The sequence below is a fragment of the Bubalus bubalis genome, chromosome 22, assembly GCF_019923935.1.
Source record: "Bubalus bubalis isolate 160015118507 breed Murrah chromosome 22, NDDB_SH_1, whole genome shotgun sequence".
NCBI classification, from domain to species: domain Eukaryota; kingdom Metazoa; phylum Chordata; class Mammalia; order Artiodactyla; family Bovidae; genus Bubalus; species Bubalus bubalis.
The window spans coordinates 14277709-14294968 of record NC_059178.1 but is presented as its reverse complement, the minus strand read 5'-3'; the positions used below and the strand labels follow the sequence as shown (position 1 = coordinate 14294968).

The 17260-nt window shown below is 48.4% G+C and overlaps 1 protein-coding gene across 2 annotated transcripts in view; it reads right to left on the bottom strand.

Moving 5' to 3' along the window:
* ZBTB7C (zinc finger and BTB domain containing 7C) overlaps window positions 1-17260 on the bottom strand; it is a 305996-nt gene that overhangs the window by 141155 nt on the left and 147581 nt on the right. The gene's annotated exons all lie outside the window — the stretch shown is intronic.

Sequence of the window (17260 nt, the reverse complement as noted above, 5' to 3'; positions counted from 1 at the left end):
TTACACTGAAAGGTATGTTTGAAAAGATAATTTTCTGTATTCGGCTCTGTGAAAAGTTTCCCACAAAAGTAGCAACAGTCAGATAAAGGTCCCCACCCACATAAAACAGTTTTGGTAGATTTTCAGATCCCTTTCAGAGTGTAAGGAAGAGACAGGAGAGAAGGACAGTGCCACAGAAAGGAAAAACAAGCCCCTATGTCTTGATTTGGCCTTGGTGACTGGGAAAACACACTCCTGGGGTTGTCCCGGTCAATATTTGATTCAATGAGCTTATCAGCCAGACCTCAACCTGTGGGAAACAGACAGAGCCTGGCACAGGAGCTGGGTGCTGGGTCAGGTGTCCAAGATGATGGCTGAGTAGGTCCAGGGCCTCCTGGTCAAAGGCCTCCTGCAAAGAGGCCCTCGGAAAATGTTTACTTTCTGGATTTCTGCACCAAAGCTTTCTGATCCTGAAAACTGAAAGTGAAAGTCACTCAGCTGTGTCTGACTCTTTGTGACCCCATGAACTACACAGTCCATGGAATTCTCTAGGCAAGAATACTGGAGTGGGTAGTCGTTCCCTTCTCCAGGGGATCTTTGCAACCCAGGGATCAAACCCAGGTCTCCCGTGTTGCAGGCAGATTCTTTACCAGCTGAACCACAAGGGAGGCCCTCTGATCCTGAAGCTCCAGCCAATTTGTTTTTGACAAATACATGGTTGGTGTGCAGATTTTCCTAAACATGACACAAACCATAATGGGGAAAAACATGATAGATGTGATTAAAGCTCAAACTTTTCTATGATAAAGATACCACGCACAAGTTAAAAGTCAATAATCTAAGCGAAAAGTATTAGCATTATGTATAACAGACACGGCGTGAACCGAAAATATACAAAGAATTCCTCTGAACCAATAAGGAAAACCATGAAATATAAATGTTCACTAAAATTATTTAAACTGTCCGATCTCACTGATGATTTTTTAAATATAAAAACCAGCTCGTAGGTGCTTATGAAGAAAGAGGGATAGGTATTTTAGAGGAAGGGCACTGGATTGAGAGAGAAGACCTGAGGTTCAGTCATCTGTCCTGTGAGACCTTGGACAAATCATTTCTCCATCTAGGAAAGTTTTCTAGTTGATATTTTAGTAGAAGTTGCATGAGGAATGGGGTCTTGTGTCTTTGGCATCAGGCATAAAAATAGCTTCTTAGATCTTCCTCTTTCTCCAAGCTGTTCCATTATGTTTATCATAGTATTTATCGCACCCTTCTTCACCACCCCCTTCACTGTAGAAGATTTGAAACAGAGGTGTCAGTGGGTCTGCTTCCCTGCTGTGGAATTTGAGAGGACGGAAGGGAAGTGGCTGAGCTCAGACCCCCTTAGCAGCACTTGGTATGTGTGACAGCTGCCCTGGGGCTCTTGACCTGTCTCCATGCGGGCCCGCCTGTGCCATAGAGTCTGCTGGCCAGACAGCAGCATGAGGGCTGGGAGCAGGAGGCAGGCAAGGGGCAGATGATAGAAAGGGGAAGCTCAAAGGAAGAGTGAGGACTTGACGGCCAGGCGGCTTTGGGTTTGAATCTCAACTCCTCCCCCTCCTGCCTGTGGACTGCCTAGCGCATCAATCTGTTTCTTGGAGTCTCAGGTTTCTCTTTCACAAAATGGGTGCAACATTCTCGCCTCCCAGGCTCATTTCCTGGCCATTACCTGTACCACTCACCAGTGAGGCCGAAGAGACAGCGTCGCCCTGCTGACACTGAACTCCTTCGGCTCCCCCAAACCAGACTGGACAACACCGTGGGCTGGAGTGATGTCTGTGGAGGGGGCAGGGGCCCCAGAGTTCTGAGAAAGCTGGACTAGTGCCGGGGCCCTGTTGTGGTCCCTTTTGAAGTTCCAGCACCTGGCATTTTGCCTTGTGTGTGGAGGGCACAAGATAACATGTGCAAAATGAATGAATAAAATTTATGGATGAGGAAGCCAAGGGCCAAAAAGGTGAAGCGATATCCTCAGGGCTACACAACCCATTAATTACTCAGAGAGGGTCAGGGAGCCTTTCTTTCTTTCTTATCATGGGGAAAACGGAGGAGAGAGCATATAGCCAATTATAGTGGCCCCTGAAGTCTCATGTTCCCCAGGAAAGTCTCATTTTATACCTGCTTCCTTTAACAATTATAATAATGCCCACTTTCACTTTCAAATTGTCTGTTCTCCCAGTTATGAGGGAGACTGGAGAGAAGGACTCTGTGTTTCCCTGGCTCCGTCTACTCCCCCATCCCTCATTTCTCTTAACTTGTCAGATATGCAATTAAAATGTCATTCCATTCTCGATTCAGTGAAAGCCCCATTTAAACTCTGCTCATCCCAAAGGCAACCTTCCCCCAGAAAAACCCATGAAAGCTGAGGTCAGCCATCAAGGTGCTGTCTCTGCCCGCACATGGAGTGATGGGCTTCCTCAGCGCCTAGCTGCCTCCCCTGTACCCGCAGCGAGGAGGGGAAGAAGGCACAGCCTTACCAGGCGGATGCCAGAACAGTCCCCTTCCACCCTGACTGACTAGGATGTAGTCCTCCTATTGCACAGGAGCACCTGGGCCCATCAATGGAGAGAGGGCCTTATTGTGCATAGGTGGGCCTGGCAGCCTCTCCAGAGAAGGACAGGCAGCCTGGGATGAGGGCTGGGGCCTTGTGGTCTATCTACATGAGAAATGTGGGGCTGAGGGGAGGCAGAGAGTCCCAGTAGGAAAGAGAAACAAGAGCACACCAAACCAGCGGGCAGCCTCAGAGATTAGCATTTTCAGATGCGCTCAGGTTCCTGTGGTTTGGCTATTGGATTGAGGAAGGGGGGCGTTCTTCCTGCTGATCCTCAGATATTCGGAGATGGCCACCTCAGTGCAGTAAGTAAGGGCACACGTCTACGGGATCCTTGCAGGCCTGACTCCATGAGTGCCTCTCCCAGAGCCTTTCCTGGGCTCACCCCAGCCCTCTGTGCCCAGCCTCTCTGCACAGAAGGGTGACTGGAGACTTGCATGCACGTAGGCACAGAGGCCTAATGTGGTTGATCCCAAAGCATCTCTTTTGGGAGATGGGTGTGGTGCTTTCCCACTGGAAGATCGCCCGCCTCCTATCATGGTGGGTACTCTTCACTTCCTAATCCCACAGGGAATGCGCACTGGGCTCTGCACACTGCCCGTGCTCAACTGGGAGTGGAGTCTTAGTACCTGGGGTTGGCGGCCCGACCTTCCTGGGCTTAGGTCCTGAAGCTCCCGTGGCCACAGTTGAAGACAGGCTGGGGTCTCACTTGCTCTCCCCAGCCCTGCCTGTACCTGCAGACCCCCTGCCTACAGAGCTCCCAGGCCTGGTTCCTAGAGCAGGACAAAGCCAGTCTCCAGGCTCCTACCCCAGGCTGGCTGACTCCTAGTTTCCCCAAAGGAGGAACCCAAGCCTGCTTTGGCCATCTCTCCCTCTCCTGGAGAGCGCTGGGTGGGACATGGCACCAGCTCTGTGAGGTCAGGAACTCAGATCTCTTGTTTCTTTTTGAATTCCCTTCTCCCTCTCAGCCCTCACTTCCTGGGCTTCCCTGGTGGCTCAGCTGGTAAAGAATCTGCTTGCAATGCAGGAGACCTGGGTTCGATCCCTGGGTTGGGAAGATCCCCTGGAGAAGGGAAAGGCTTCCCACTCCAGTGTTCTGGCCTGGAGAATTCCATGGACTCACAAAGAGTTGGACACGACTGAGTGATGTTGGTTCACGTTCTTCCTCTCAGCCCTCACTTCCTCGCCTAGGCCAGGCCCTCTTCTCTGTCATAAATACCCTAGAAATCATCCATCTGATAGCTGATCTCAGCAGCTGTTTGGTTGGAAAGGCCTAGAAAAAAACCACTGTCCCCACAGTGGGAGTGCTTACTGGCCCACCAGCCCCAGCACAGGCTGGCCTGAGTGGACTCTCAACTTCACTTCACACAAGTGCACTCAAGTCTTCGCTGTCACCCTCTGGCTGCCCTGCAGCGTGGCACACAGAAAACGCACGGTAAGCATCTGTGAGTGAGGGGATGTGCGCCTACTGGGACCAGGTTCTGTGCTGGGCACGCTGCCCATGCCATCAGTGGGCACATGTGATTGTCCCATTGAACGGATGGGCAAGTAGAAGCTCAGACAGTTAAGTGGTTTTCCCAAGGCCATTCAGCAAATGTCCAGCCATATTTCAAGGTTAATTCCTCCTGTCTTTAAAGACTGTGGTCTTTTTACTCGCATTTCTGTGGTTCAGTCAACGCTGACGCTCTGTGCTTAGCACTAGGAGGGATTCAAAGCTGATTGAGAAATAGCCCCAGCTCTTAGGCAGTTCATACTGAAAGGGCCAGACCGTCCCTTCATGACCACCTCCAATAAAAGACAGACATGCCAAATCCTGCCCAAGACGCTGAAACCTCCATGTGCAGACTGTGGGCAGAGGGGTGATGTGCGTTCTGACCGGAGTGGAGAAAGGCGCCTGGGATGAGGTGGCACTGGGTTGGGCCATTAAGGACAGATAGGTCTTGGGCCAGGGATAGAGGCTGAAGAATTCAAGATGGACTTGAGGCAGGCCCCTGGTGGGAAGACAGGCTGAGGTGGGTGCTTCGCTTAAGCACCACGAGGCAGGTCAGGGTGGACAAATTCCACGAGCCTGGTGGAGCAGGAGGAAGGGCTGGCGGGCCTCCGCTCCGGGAGGGTTTAGATCTCTTGGGAGAGCTTGAGCACTGAAGGGCTGGAGGGGAGAGCCCTGCTGCTGCAGAATTGGGAGTGGGGCTGGTATCCGCCGGCCCTCCCTCCTCAAATGTGGTCTGGGAGATTCAGCCAACCTCCTGGCCTCAATCAGCGGGAGCCCCAGGGAGAGCAGATAAGCGAGCTCTGAAGGACGAGCTCCAGCCATGGGGCTGCAGACTTATTATTTTTCCCACACACTTGATTGACAGGACACACGGGCCGCGGGGAGCAGGCTTCTCTGGGCCTCTGCTGACGCTGGGAAGAGGAGGGGAGTAGTGACAGGCCTGAGGCCCTTCGGCCAGCCCTGCCCCCCGGGCTGGGGCCTGGAGGTGGAGAGGCCAGCGGGGCCGCCTGCTGTCCCCCAGCCCTGTCTTCTGTCTCCTAGCTTTTCCTCCCTTCCGGTCAGCACGGTTCAGGGAGGAAACACTTGGCGAGGCTCTTGGGAGAGCCTCTGGCACACAAGCTCCTGCGTTTTCCAGGGCTGGGGGAGGGTGGGCCGAGGGCAGAGGGGGAGTGAGCGTCGGTGTCTGTCTTGAGGGGATGTGTGGGAATACATTCGCCCACTGTGGGCCATTAATACACTGTGAGATCCTTGCTGGGCCTCAGTTTCCATGTCTGTAAAACAGATCTCTTGAAGCTGCCTAGAATAATCCCATCTCCCTCTTCCTGAGGTAGGTGAACAGTTAATTTCCTTCAAGGTTTCTTTGTTATAATTTTCTACCTCCACATTGAGATTTGAACAGTCCCATGGTGTCAAGGGCATTAGACTCGAAACCTGATTAAGAAAATCAGTAGATGCCCTCCAAACACAGGAAACTCGTGTTTATTGAGCTTCCACTCCATGCCAGGCCCTGTGCCAACCGCAAGTGTTTAGTTTGATTGTCTTACATAATCTTCACATCGGCTCTGGGATGAGACGATTTTTAGCCCCATTTCCCCCAATGTGGCAGAATTTCTTGAATTTCTTAAAGTCCTGCAGTGGCTTTCCAACACCAGAATGAAATCCAGACTTCTCCCACACCACCTTCCCAGCACCATGCCACTTTCTGATTTAGCCAGAAAACTTTCCTGGTAGCTCAGCTGATAAAGAATCTGCCGGCAATGCAGGAGATTCCCAGTTCGATTCCTGAGTCAGGAAGATCCCCTGGAGAAGGGCTAGGCAATTCACTCCAGTGTTCTCAGGCTTCCCTGGTGGCTCAAATGGTGAAGAATCCACGTGCAATGTGGGAAATCTGGGTTCGATCCCTGGGTTGGAAAGATCCCCTGGAGGAGGGCATGGCAACCCACTCTACTATTCTTGCCTGTAGAATCCCCATGGACAGAGGTGCCTGGCGGGCTGCAGTCCATGGGGTCACAATGAGTCAGACACGACTGAGCGACTAAGCACAGCACAGCATAGCTGATGGACAGAAGGCTGAGCACCGAAGAACTGATGCTTTAGAACTGTGGTGCTGGAGGACTCTAGAGAATCCTTTGGACAGCAAAGAGATCAAATCAGTCAATCCTAAAGGAAATCAACCCTGAATATTCATTGGAAAGACTGATGCTAAAGCTGAAGCTCTAATAACTTTGGCCACCCGATGTGAAGAGTCAACTCATTGGAAAAGACCCTGATGCTGGGAAAGACTGAGGACAGGAGGAGAAAGGGGCAACAGAGGATGAGATGGTTGGATGCCATCATCGACTCAATGGAATGAGTCTGAACAAACTCCGGGAGAAAGTGAAAGACAGGGAAGCCTGACGTGCTGCAGTTCATGGGTCCCAAAGAGCTGAATGCAACCGGACAACAACTGACAGAGCATGGTTCTCCTACTGGCTCAGCCAAGGCTGACCGTGCTTCCCTGGCCCCACTCATTTATTTCTGCTTTTACTCAGGCCCAATTCATGTCTTGCTCCTCCCTTGAAGAAGGGCAAGGACCAGGGGAGGCAGGTGAGATGCTCAGGGAACTAAATTTAAGGAGATCCTCACTTCCAGGGGCCAGCCCTGTACTTGCACAACTCTGAGAATGAGGCCTCCTTAAATTTGCCAAATGCATTTGCCTCACCCTGTTCCCAGCCTTGTCCCAGTGTCTCTGTGTCCAGCCCAAAGGATACTTGTCAGTCCTCTGAAATTCCCATAGCCCTCTTTTGTGTGTCTTGACACTGGAGCGTGTCATGGGGGCCAGACATGATTCCTTGCATGAGTGCAAGGCAGGGATCACTTTTCCTCTGTCCTCATCCTGAAACCAATAGGATGCAAGGCTTTCAAACCTCCAACCTTCAAGCTACTTCCCCCTCTGCATTCTTCTGCCCTCTTCCCCATCCGCTTAGGAACTCCAATTCATCTTAGAATTTATATTAAAATGATGGTTATCTTTGTGTGTAAATATTACATAGCCATCAAAAATGATATTTCCACATGGATGTAGGAAAATGCTTTCCAACTATGACTGAAAATCCACAGGCTGTAAGAGGTTAATGAATTTTACTATATAAAAAATTTTAAATTATATGGCAAACACCATAAGTAAAATCAAAGATAAACAATAAATGGGGAGAAAATATTTGCTACATATATCGTAGATAAGATTTAATATCACTATTAGGTTTTTTAAAAAGCTGTTATGAATTGAAGCACAAAGGACCAAAATCCCAATAGAAAAGTGGGCGATAGAAAAATGGGCAAAAGAACACACCACTTACAAGAGGAACAGAAATATCCTTAACTATGTAAATATCCAACTTCACACATAAAAAGATACATGCAGATTAAAACTACACTAAGATACCATTTCATACTCATGACATTGGCAAAAGTTCCAAAACTTGATAGAACCTTCTTCAGCAAGGTTATGAGGAAACAGGTAGGAATGCAAATTGGCACAACCCCATGAAAGGGTACCTGAAATATCTTACAAAACTCCATACACATTTACTCTTCAATTCAGTAATCTTATTCTAAGAAATTTACCCTGAAGAGACACTTCCAACACACACACACAAGCTTTGTGGCATTATTTATAATTATTTTATGGTCATGCATAGGACAGTGGTTGGATAAACTATGGCATGCACACACGGAGTACTATGCAGCTATAAAAAAGAATGAGGAAGACCTCTATGAATGATATGTAGTGTTTTCCAGGAGACTGAATACATAAAGCAAAGTGTTTAAAAAGCATATATGACATACTATTTTTGTGTAAAAAAGAAGGGAAAATGTCAAAACACATAAAAAGTGCTTACTTTTATAGAAAGCAATAGAAGTGTAAATATCAAACAATTAAGTTGACTTCCTACCAGGGGGAGATGGGGTAGAAGGAACACAGGAGAGAGTGTTTTCCTACTATACCTTTTTGTGTAGTTCTGACTTTTGAAAGTATGTTAGTATTCAACCTATTTTAAAAAAAATTACATCAATAAGAATGGGAAGGGAAAATCCCTAAAATTGAATGAAAACTGAAAAAAATAAATAAAATCTAGCAGCAGAGAAGGGTTGGAGTAAGGGAACAAGATTTGTTGACTGAAGCAGTGTGGGTGAAACAATTCTGATGCTATTTTAGATTTAACACAGAATTAAGTGAGTGAGTGAATGTGTTGATGGTTTGGGGAACCTGAGTTTTCACTATGGAAGAAAAACATATAAATATGGAATAGATGATGTAGATGAAGATGAAGTCGCTCAGTCGTGTCCGACTCTTTGTGACCCCCATGGACTGTAGCCTACCAGGCTCCTCCGTCCATGGGATTTTCCAAGCAAGAATACTGGAGTGGGTTGCCATTTCCTTCTCCAGGAGATCTTCCCGACCCAGGGATCGGGCCTGGGTCTCCCACATTGTAGGCAGACGCTTTACCGTCTGCACCACAAAGGAAGATGGAATGGGGTAAGACAAAAAGCATCCCTGTGGAAGTGGATTGGGTTTGGAAGTACTGGTGTGGACTCAGAATGTCTCACACGTGAATATGTAAATGTATATGCATGTCTATGTGCATGTGTGTATACATATATGATGAAAGTTATGTTTATGTGTTTATGCATACTTATATTTTCTAGTTCTATCCCTTAAAAGGGCCAAGAAGCAAAGACATCAGTAGCCGTGAGCACACTCAGAGCCCAGATCTTGGTCTCTAATACCATTCTCCACTAAAAGGAAGCAAGGCTTCTTAAAGAAATGACTGATTCCAGGGCTAGCACCAGGCAGCTACAAGATGAGCCTGGAACCTCTTGTTATGCCAGAGAGCAAGAAAGTTCTCCATAACAGGACTGGTGACATATCAAAATATCATGGGAGTCAACTTACAGGGGCTCCTCTACCGGTCAACTCTGGGGCAGCAGCTTAATCCCCAAAATAATTGAGTACAGTGGAAAATAATAAACTCTTGGAAAAACAGAAATTCACCAGACAGACAAATAAATACATTTTATTGCTTACAATAGTAAATGTATACTGTTTGCACCACAAATAAATTCTACTGTTACAGTAGAAAGCCAAGGGCCAATTGGTAAACATGGAGGTAATGCTGAAGCTGGAAAAGCATCGATTTGCAGCAACCGTCATGTTAAACATGGGATCAGGCATGAGTCATCAATGGATACTACATCCATGAAGAGTAGGGACTTGCATAATTGCAGTCTTCCTATAGACTGCACGCTAGTTTAAGGGAGAAAAAACAATGATCCCCATATTGTGGAGAAACTGGCAATACCTTGACTGGCAGTTCAAAATTAACATCGCCAGTGGGGACCAGTGAGTGATTCCTGGTGTGATTGCCTGAGAAGAGCCCAAAGTAGTGCAGGCAGGTGTCTGCCAAGAATGTATAACCTGAGTCTAATGACAAGGAAACATCAAACAAACCCACAATGAGGAATATTTTATGGAAAGTAAGGAAGCATTGGTATTCTAAACGGCACCCCACTCCAGTACTCTTGCCTGGAAAATCCCATGGACGGAGGAGCCTGGTAGGCTGCAGTCTATGGGGTCGCAAAGAGTCGGACACGACTGAGTGACTTCACCTCACCTCACCTCACACATCTCAAAGTCCTAAAAGACAAAGAAAGGCTGCAAAAATGTTCCAGGTTAAAGGAGGCCAAAGAGACATAACAAAGCAACATCCAACCCTAGACAGGATCCTCAGTGGACAAGGATGTGCCGTAAAGAGCATTATGAGCTTAACTGATGAAATCAAAACACAACATAGACTGGTAATTAGACAAAAGTATACATCCATGTTACATGCATTGATCAGCCATACTATGATTATGCTAGACAATACGCCTATACTTAGAAAACACAAACTGAAGTATTTAGGGGTAACACCCTCAAGTGGTTCAGACCAAATGTGTGTGTGTGTGTGTGTGAGAGAGAGAGAGAGAGAGAGATACAAGTGATACAGTTGATACTGTGAGAGAGCAAAGATTATAAAGGGAATGGGGTAAGTTTCTAACAACAGGTGGGTCTAGAATACAAAGATGTAAGGGTCTTCTTTTTATTTTTTGCAGTTTCTCTTTAATTTGAAATTATTTCATAATAAAACAATTTTAATTGGAAGTTCCAACACTTGAATGATGTTCCCTTCTCTGCAGGTGCAGACCCTCCTCTGCCAGAAGATCCCGGGCAGGCAGCCAGACCAGGGGGCAGCTCAGAAATCAAGCATCTGGGTTCAGTGTGGCCTTGAGCGAGAGCCTCACATCTCCGTCTGTGCTCCCACCTCATGGGCTGTTGGACAAGTGAAACACTGCTGGCCAGGCTTTGCTTTCAGATGATGCTGGCCGGCCGTGGGAAGGGCAAATCACCCTGAGCTCTGTGGGGAGCAGAGCTGAGAGCTGCCTGTGTCTCCGACAGCCATGGTGCGGGGAGCAGAGGCTCTCGCAGGATCGTGACCCCAGACAGGCACTGTCCCAGGCTAGGCTTTGGTGGGCTGAGCCTCTGTGCCCTTTGCTCTGGCCCTGACCCCCACACGTCGTCTTCAGGGCCCACTCCTGGTGGCTCTCTTGCCAGAGCTCCTTCCAGTAAGGCATCAGACGGGGCATTTCCGTGTGGATTCAGCATGGCCCCAGCGCCCCTCTCCAGGGGAACCGCGGTGACAATATGTTTGGTGAAAAGAATGGCGGTCCCTGGAGAAGAAGCTGGGGACTTCCCTGGAGGCCCTGAAATCGACCCCAAGACTCTAGACCCTGACAAGGATACTGGGCAGCCCGCCCTACCCCTGGGGTGTCGTGAGGGCAGAGGCACTGTGCTGCTGTCCCCAGTTGCCCCTCTGGGCTCACTCTGCCCCTGGCACTTGGCTCTGCCCAGAGGCTGTGCCCCAACAGCCTGCAGCCAATGGAGACCCCAGAGGAGCCTGCAGAGAGGGAGAGAGGGAGGTTGGGTGTTTAATGCCTTGTCTCTCTGTCTTCAGGGACCCCTCAGGTCACGGCCCGGCGAGGTGGTCCCCTCCACAGCACCCTGACTGCCTCTACTCTCAGCACCCTTGCGTCCCCGGCCCCTTCAATCGCAGTGTCAATAGCCCCGGGGCACTGTACTGGGGCCTGAGGGGTCCCCTACATCCTGCACAGGCCTTCGGACTCAACTCCCTTCAAATTGCTCACTTTGAGTCTGCCTCCTGCTTTCCGCCAGCCCCTGCCTCCAGCAGACACCTGTGGAGGCAGGCCAGGCAGCCCCCCTGCCGCCGCCCCACCCGGAGACTGTGGTACATGTCTGCCCTCCAGGCCCGTGCACCCGGCTCAGTGAGGGGACCCACCGCGAAGCCATTCATGCCGCAGAACAAAAAGCGAGGGCTGCCGCCCGAGCCCTCTTCTGAGGCTCAGGGCCTCCTGTTCCAACTCTATTTCATCTTTTCATAAGTTACTGTTAACTGAGGCGCATGACAAGAAGGGAATTAAAAGAGAGAAAAGTTGGTGGAGGAATGCCTTTTCTTTTTGGTTAAACCTTTTGTTATCCATTCTTTCGGAGCCTGATTCAACCAGAGGAACGTGTGGCAGAACCCGTTCTTCAAAATTAGTTCCAAGAGACAGGCGGGCTCTTTATTATTCATTCTATTAAAATCAAAATATTAGCTAATGCCTCTCACGCCATCAGAGCGGGCCTGGCGACTCCTCTGATGCATTGTCCTGCTTGAAAGTGAGGAAGGCCTTTCATGCCAAGGCCTCTGTCAAGTCCCTCTGGTCCCCAGCTCACACCAATGACAAACCCTGACGTGCTGGGTCTGAGACACTTGTGGGCCCAGGACGAAGGTCCAGGGCCAGACAGGCAAGGCTGCCTCTTCCTCGGCCCCACCCAGCACTAGAGGGGTCTCCCCGCCCCTGATCCCCGCCTCTATGCCTCCTTGGAGCCCAGGGTGGCCTCAGCAGAGGGGGAACGCCCCTCCTGGTTGCAGGGGTGTGGTTTCCCAGATCCAGAACGGGGAACTGATTTTTGTTATGGAGGGAGGAAAGTGATGATTCAGGGACCCCGAGGCTCAGAGCTCAGAACTGCTTTGCAAGCTTCCTTGGATTCCCCACTGCAACCTTCATCTCTGGAAGAAGGACCACAATGCCAAGGAATTCCTTTAATCTCACAGGAACACACAAGTCTGGATTTCAGCACTCCGAGCTCTAGAGTCACTGAGGTTGATACCTCTGGTGGTGGTGGTGGTGGTGGTATTTTTAATCGGGCCCTGAGGAAGACAGTGAGGTTCTTAGTTCAGTGGAGGCTCATTATCCTTGAGAACCATGTGTGGAACTAGAGCCCTCAGCTGATAAGAGTTAGCTCAGCAGGGTCTGTGCCTATTGACCTGGGTTGTAACATGGATGAGTATAGTTTCCTTGGGGGTCCTCCTAGCTGACTGGGGAGTGAGGGAGACTACACAGACCCAGTAAGGGGCTGCCAAGGGACAGAGAAAGCAGAAATTCCTGAAGGCTGAGTGAACCAAAAAAGGCTTCCTGGAGGAGCTGGGCTTTGACAGATGGTTAAGGACTGGAAAGGAGAGAGGAGCGGAAAGCACAAGGAGAACTGTGAGTGAAAAGCTCATAGGTGGGGGTGGGAGTGAGAGGAGGTGGGAAATGATCAGAGATAAGGCTGGAAGGATCTTGACTGCAAACAAAAGTATGAATTCTTTCTTTCTTCCTTTTGTTTCCTTGAGCCATCCTAAATTCACTGTTAATCTCCCAAGACCTATCTTGTTGATAAATGTTGATTTCCCTTGCACACCTGTTCATATTTCTGATGGAAATGTATTATAAAATCACTCCATTCAGCTGGTGATTACCATGGTAATCAGGAACGCTCACCGGCAGGCCAGCACTCCTCTTGAAAATAAGATTCTGAAGATACAGGCTTTCATTTCACTTACGATGTGCCTGGGGAGAGAGGAAGTGAAGCAGGAGTAGGGTGGGGTGTAGGGGGATGGTCCCCTCCTCTGGGGACGTCTTGGCAGACAGCACGGCCCCCAGGGCCTGGGAGGGCTCTGCAGGAAAATGGGGGGAATGGACCAGACTGGGAACAAGCCAATGGGGAAAGTCCCGCATAGCTGGTGTTCTACTGTGTGCTTGCTGCTGGGGACAGCTTGGCTGGATCCCAAGCCAGAAGAGGATGTGAGCTACCGGGTGCCCAAGATCAGGAACCGTGGCTAGAATTCCACTGTGTCCCACTTCTGCCACGAGAACCACCTCTATGCCTCCTGGGATATCATGAAGATGCCATCATCAGCACTGTTATTATTATTTCTCCCTATCTCAAGATTCTAGTTGTTTAAGGTTTGGTAAAAGCCCCAATACAGGTTTGAACTGTATTATTTAATCCGATTTTAAGTTTTCAAGAGCTCCAACCAGACCGCTTGGCTTTAAATCCCTGTTTCGTCACTGACTGACTGTATGGCCCTGGGCAAGTTATTGAACCTCTCTGCTTCTCCTCACCTGTAAAAGGCTGTCTCTAATGTATAAGAGTATTGGGAGGGTTAAGTGAGTTAATACATGAAAAATGTTAGAATACATCTGTCACAGAATAAGCCCTCAAAAATGCTGGGGAGATAGCAGAGCTGCACCTCTCAGTGGATGGGGACCAGGGACACTGAGAACAGGTAGTGCCCTGGACTTCGCACACACATTGCCTTGCCTTCTTCTCCTGACACCTACATGTAACCCTGTTGGAATGGTAGGCATCCCAGATCCCTGAAGCCCCTGCTGCATGGTGACAAGTGGTGGGTCTGGGCTGGAACCCAGACTCCCTGCCTCCTTTTCCACAGCTCTTCCATTTTTCTTCCTAAAGATGTTGGTTTGCTGACCTCTGCTTGTTCACCCCAAACTAAGATCCAGTCACCCCCTTACTCTGACTGCAGTCCTGGGACTCTCAGGTCAGCGAACATAGGATTCTAGAACAGTCATATCCCCAAAGTCTACAACCTAAATCATCTACGGATTTCAGTCACTCCTACCATTGCCCATATGCGTTAGTGAAAGTGAAAGTGTTAGTCGCTCAGTCATGTCTGACTCTTTGCGACCCCCGTGGACTGTAGCCTGCCAAGCCCGCCAGGCTTCTTCATCCATGGGATTTTCCAGGCAAGAATACTGGGGTGGGTTGCCATTTCCTTCTCCAGGGGGTCTTCCCAACCCAGGGATGGAGCCCGAGTCTCCTGCATTGCAGGCAGACTCTTTATCATCTGAGCTACCAGGGAAGCTATATGCGTTAGATGTTACCTAATGAAACACCACCACCATAATCATAGCAGCAGTTGCATTTATTGCTTTCCCAGTTCTAGGCACCACAGTACCTTCTCTGTTACTATAATAATAATTGTCATTAATGGAATTACTTTACACCAGACATCGCGTAACCCACATCAGTCCAGGAGCTGTGGCCCCTGCCTCACAGAACACCACCCCCCACCCCCAGCAGTTGCTGACAGGCCATTATTCTGGGTCCTGCTAACTCTGTGCAGTGATAAGGAAACTCCACCAATTTGATGCTTTATCTGGTTGCAGGTTGAGGAAAGATATTATTTCAATCAAGATAATGGTTCTATTTCTTGGACGGAAATGAGATTTTTTTTTTTCATTGCCTTGTGGGGGTGTCACCAAAACCTGTCTTGGGGCTTGAACAGGTCAGATACAAGTTAGTGGATTTTCTTGTGATCCAAGAGAGAGTGTAAACACGACAGAGAGCAGGAAAGAGGAAAACATACATGCCAGGCCTATGAGATCACAAAGTAAGTTCCATGTGGACATTTATAGGCATAAAACCTGTGGAACAAAAATTCAGAAGGTAAGTGTGTAGTGTGAGCCCGATAGCCTGCATTTCACACAAGGTAAATGGCCTCTAAGGAAATAAGGATAATGAAGCCACAGACACCAGACTCAGCTATGAGAGCAACTTAAAAGTCTTCTAAACCTGCCTGTCACAGAGGATAGACTTCCTTCGTGACTTTGCTGACAGATGACCCAGCTGCTCTTTCAACACCTCCTCCAACAGGGAGCTCACCAACAATGGATCCTATGCCATCACTGACCCGCTCCTATGTTGAGGAAAGTATCTCCAGATTACATATTAATCGTAAAGTCAATTCATAAAAGGAAACCACAGTGAGAACTCACAAGGTGCTGACACTGCAGTAGACCTAAACAGACTGTGGAAACAATACACATTTCAGTAAGTCATCAAATGATACGCAAGTAACATTAGGGGATAAATGCAGCGATTTGAATGAGTGAACTTCGTGAACGTTTATATTATTTAAAATATTTGGGAATTTCAAGGGCTGTAACACAGCATCTCAAGCTCTTTAGAGGTGATTTGCTTTAATGAGGAAATAACAATTTTCAATTCTTATATCAATTGTTTATATAGTAACTCTAGGGAGTTTGGAAATATTTATAAAGGCTTTACGTCTTCTGAACATCTCACTGAGAACTGACTTGATGAAATGCTCTCTCTCCAAATAAAAGGTACACCTCGGCTCAGCTGATTCTGGAACAGACCCAGTTCTGCTGATTCTTAAGGACCAAGTGTCTTACTATAACTGCAATCGGACTGACCAACACTTTGAAATCTAAACTGCCCCACTGTTGGTGTGTATAGACTGTCATCGGAAAGTAACCCCAAATCTGGATAATATTGGTTATCAGCAGAGGAGGAGCCAGGCTGCTTGGGACAGAGGTGGGAAGGATATTTTTCACAGCATACTTTTTGATACTTTTGCATTTAGGGCCATGGAACTGTATTACCTATTAAGAATAAAATTATAGTTTAAAAAAGCACATAGTTGTTTCAGTGAAGACAGACTTTGACACCATTGATTTCTATTTTAATATCAATACTCTTAAAATGCAATGAAAATTACTGCCAGGTCAGGTGAAAATTACATTTGGCTATCTTCACAGCACTGACGCTCATGCCAGGGTAGTAAATATGACCAATGCCCCACTCAAACCCATTTTTTCCTGCTGGGCACCCAATCAAAAAGAGACTTGCTCTGATATACCTTTGCTTAGCTCCTCCTTCCTGACTCGGCTTCCCTCCCTCCCTTACAAGCTTTCCCTAACGCTGTCTTTTGCTACATCACATGTGCCTGAATCCTTGTCTCAGGCTCTGCTTCTAGAGAACCCAACCTAAGTCAGTCAGATGCTGCCTTCCTGTATCTTTCCAGAGGCTGGCCCCCGGTGGTAGACGCACACATGAGCCTTCCTCTTTGAGGGCAGAACCGTAACCAATTTCCTGCCCAGTCAAAATCACCAGTCTGATACCATACATTCCATGAAAGGCAGCACAGCAAAACAGTGACCATTCGGAACAGAGTTCCCACAGCTAGACCTGGTGAGACTGCACAGCTCTCTTCTTCCCCAGGACGAATGGGCAGGAGGTAGGAGCAGACCCAGAAGGCCTGCTCCATAATCAGACGTGCAGCAGTGATCAGTGGAAAGTCAGCATGAACATCAGCTCTACCTGCTGAGCAATCTCGAATGAAATACTGAAGCTCTTGGAGCCTCGATTTCCTCATCTGCAAAACGGCACACCTGACAGCCTTTGTGAGGCTCAGATGAGGCAGGACTGTCCAGTGTGCTGCGAACGGGCAACGCCATATAAATCCTGGTTGTTCTTGACATTCAGAACAAGCAAGGATCCTCTGCTTGCTTGGAACAAATCATTAAATTAACCTTTGTTACATAAATATACCCCAGCTGCTCCTCACCCTGGGCATAGTACCTGGAGCTCCCTGCATGAGAAGCAACTCCAGGGAAAAGCACGTGGACACGGGGAACACTGTCCTGGCGACAGTCCACCCGAAGCTTAGGGTGGGTCCCCATCACGGTCTCATGACCCCCAGCTGCAGTTGTCTGGAGAAGGTGGAATCTCTCTCTCACTGAGATGCAAGGAGTATCCCCCATGTGAATTTCCTGTGATCTACCCAGTGTCTGTGTTGATCTCGAATACAACTTCCAACTTGTTGAAAAACCCATATATTCTTTTCCACGTAATGAGTCATAAACTGGCAGAAACCTCATTTTACTTACATAGATCAGGGATACTTGCTATCCTGATTCTTTGCGGACCAGTCATGAAGGCATGCCAAGCCCTGTACCACGTGGTCCTGCCCAGT